Raw genomic sequence first — 2,629 nt, forward strand, 5'->3', positions numbered from 1 at the left:
ACCACGAAAGCCCAAGTGATGGGGATGGTTCGGAGGGCGGTGGGTGGCATATGGCTTTGGTTGGCAATAAGCTGGCAACCGACGCATCGTTGGACCAAGTCCTGAGCGTCTGCCCGGGCCGTCGGCCAATAAAAGCCCATACGGAAAGCCTTGCTTACAAGGGACCGAGCTGCAGCGTGGTGGCCACTGAGTCCGGCATGAATTTCAGCTAGCAGGTTCCTCCCTTCCTCCTCGGAGATGCACCTTTGAAGGACTCCGGTAGTGCTTTTCTTATAAAGCTCTCCCTCGTGGACTTTATAGGCTTTAGATCGCCGCACTATATATGCAGCGTGCCTCGTTTTGGTCCTCTGGGAGTTCCTGCCTAGTAAGGTAGGCTAGGAATGGTTCTGTCCACGAGGCGATGACCGCCATTATTACGTGGGCTGAAGGTGTAATTTCAGTGGCAAAGCCTCCAATTATGTCAGATTGTTCGGCGTCGAGTGGTGCGGTTAGGTCCGGGATGTTATCTGCAGGTTCCCCCTCCCATACTACGGATGGCTTGAACAGTCTTTCTGAAAAGATGTTGGGGGGGACTGCATCGCGTTTTGCTCCAATGCGTGCCAGGACATCCGCTGCCTGATTGTTTTCTCGGGCTATATGATGACACTCCAGCCCTTCGAACCGAGCTGGCATTTTTAGGACGGCGTTGTGGTAAGCTGGCATTTTTGGATCTTTGGCGTCGAAGTCTCCGTTTATTTGGGATATCGCGAGGTTCGAATCCCCGCGTACCTCTAGGCGTTGAATGCCCATGGATACTGCCATCCGGAGACCATGTAGGAGGGCTTCATATTCGGCTGCATTGTTGGAGTCCGTGTACATGATCTGGAGCACATATTGAACTGTGTCTCCTGTGGGGGACGTCAAGATGACGCCAGCCCCTAGTCCGGCCAACATTTTGGAGCCATCGAAATGCATGATCCAGTTTGAATATGTACCGTACTCTTTAGGGAGCTCGGCCTCCGTCTTCTGCGACGAAGTCGGCCAAAACTTGCGATTTAATAGCTCGCCATGGCTTATAGGTTATATCGAACGGGAGGAGCTCAATGGCCCATTTTGCGATCCGGCCCGTTGCGTCGCGGTTGTTGATAATATCGTTGAGTGGTACTTCCGAGGCTACTGTTATGGAACACTCTTGAAAGTAGTGTCGTAGCTTCCGGGATGCCATGAATACCGCGTATGCAATCTTTTGATAATGCGGGTACCATGATTTGCATGGAGTGAGGACAGTGGACACGTAGTAGACCGGCCTTTGAAGGGGGAATTTGTGTCCGTCCGTTTCCCGCTCGACGACGAGCACTGCGCTGACAACTTGATGGGTTGCTGCAATGTACAATAGCATTGGTTCGCCGGTGTTTGGCACAGCCAGGACTGGGTTTGTTGCCAATATGGCTTTTATTTCATCAAGTCCGGCCGTGGCAGCATCCATCCACTCGAAGTGTTCGGTGCGCCAAAGGAGGCGATAAAGGGGCAGTGCCTTTTCTCCCAAGCAGGAGATAAAGCGGCTTAGAGCCGCCACGCATCCGGTTAATTTTTGTATTTGTTTGAGGTCCTTTGGGATATCCAGTTGCGACAAGGCTCGGATCTTGGCTGGATTTGCTTCAATTCCTCTACCGGATACAATGAAGCCCAAGAGCTTTCCGGCTGGAACGCCGAAAACGCATTTTTCCGGGTTGAGCTTGATGTCGTATTTTTGGAGGTCATCGAATGTTAGCCTCAAGTCGTCTACTAGAGATTCGACATGTCTTGTTTTGACGACCACATCATCCACGTACGCCTCCACTATCTTGCCGATCTGGTTTGCCAGACATGTCTGAATCATGCGCTGATATGTTGCGCCGGCATTTTTCAGCACGAAGGGCATTGTGTTGAAGCAGAATGGGCCGTATGGTGTGATGAATGCCGTTGCGGCTTGGTCTGATTCTGCCATCTTGATTTGATGGTAACCGGAGTATGCGTTGAGGAAACACAACGAATCGTGTCCTGCGGTGGCATCGATAATTTGATCGATACGGGGGAGGGGGAAGGGATCCTTTGGGCAAGCCTTGTTAAGGTCTTTAAAATCAACACACAGGCGCCAGGATTTGTCCTTCTTTGGTACCATCACCAGGTTTGCTAGCCAGTCCGGATGTTTTATGTCTCTAATGAATCCGGCCTCCAATAGCTTGGCAAGCTCCTCTCCCATGGCCTGTCTCTTGGGTTCGGAAAAATGCCGAAGGGCTTGTTTGACAGGTTTGAATCCTTTTAGGACATTTAAGCTGTGTTCGGCCAACCTGCGTGGGATTTCTGGCACGTCTGAAGGGTGCCACGCGAAGATGTCCCAATTTTCGCGTAGAAATTCTCGCAGTGCGGCGTCCACATCAGGGTTTAATCGTGCCCCGATGGAAGCTGTTTTATTGGGGTCTGTTGGATGGACCTGGAATTTGACTATTTCGTCCGCTGGCTTGAAGGATGTGGACTTGGATCTCTTGTCGAGTATCACATCATCCCTGTTAACCATGGAGAGCAGCGCAGTCAGTTCCTCAGCCGCTAAGGCTTCAGATAGTGCCTCAAGGGCCAATGCGGCTGTCTTGTTTTCGGCGCGGAGCGCTAT

The sequence above is a fragment of the Triticum urartu genome, chromosome 2 (genome assembly GCF_003073215.2).
Source record: "Triticum urartu cultivar G1812 chromosome 2, Tu2.1, whole genome shotgun sequence".
NCBI classification, from domain to species: domain Eukaryota; kingdom Viridiplantae; phylum Streptophyta; class Magnoliopsida; order Poales; family Poaceae; genus Triticum; species Triticum urartu.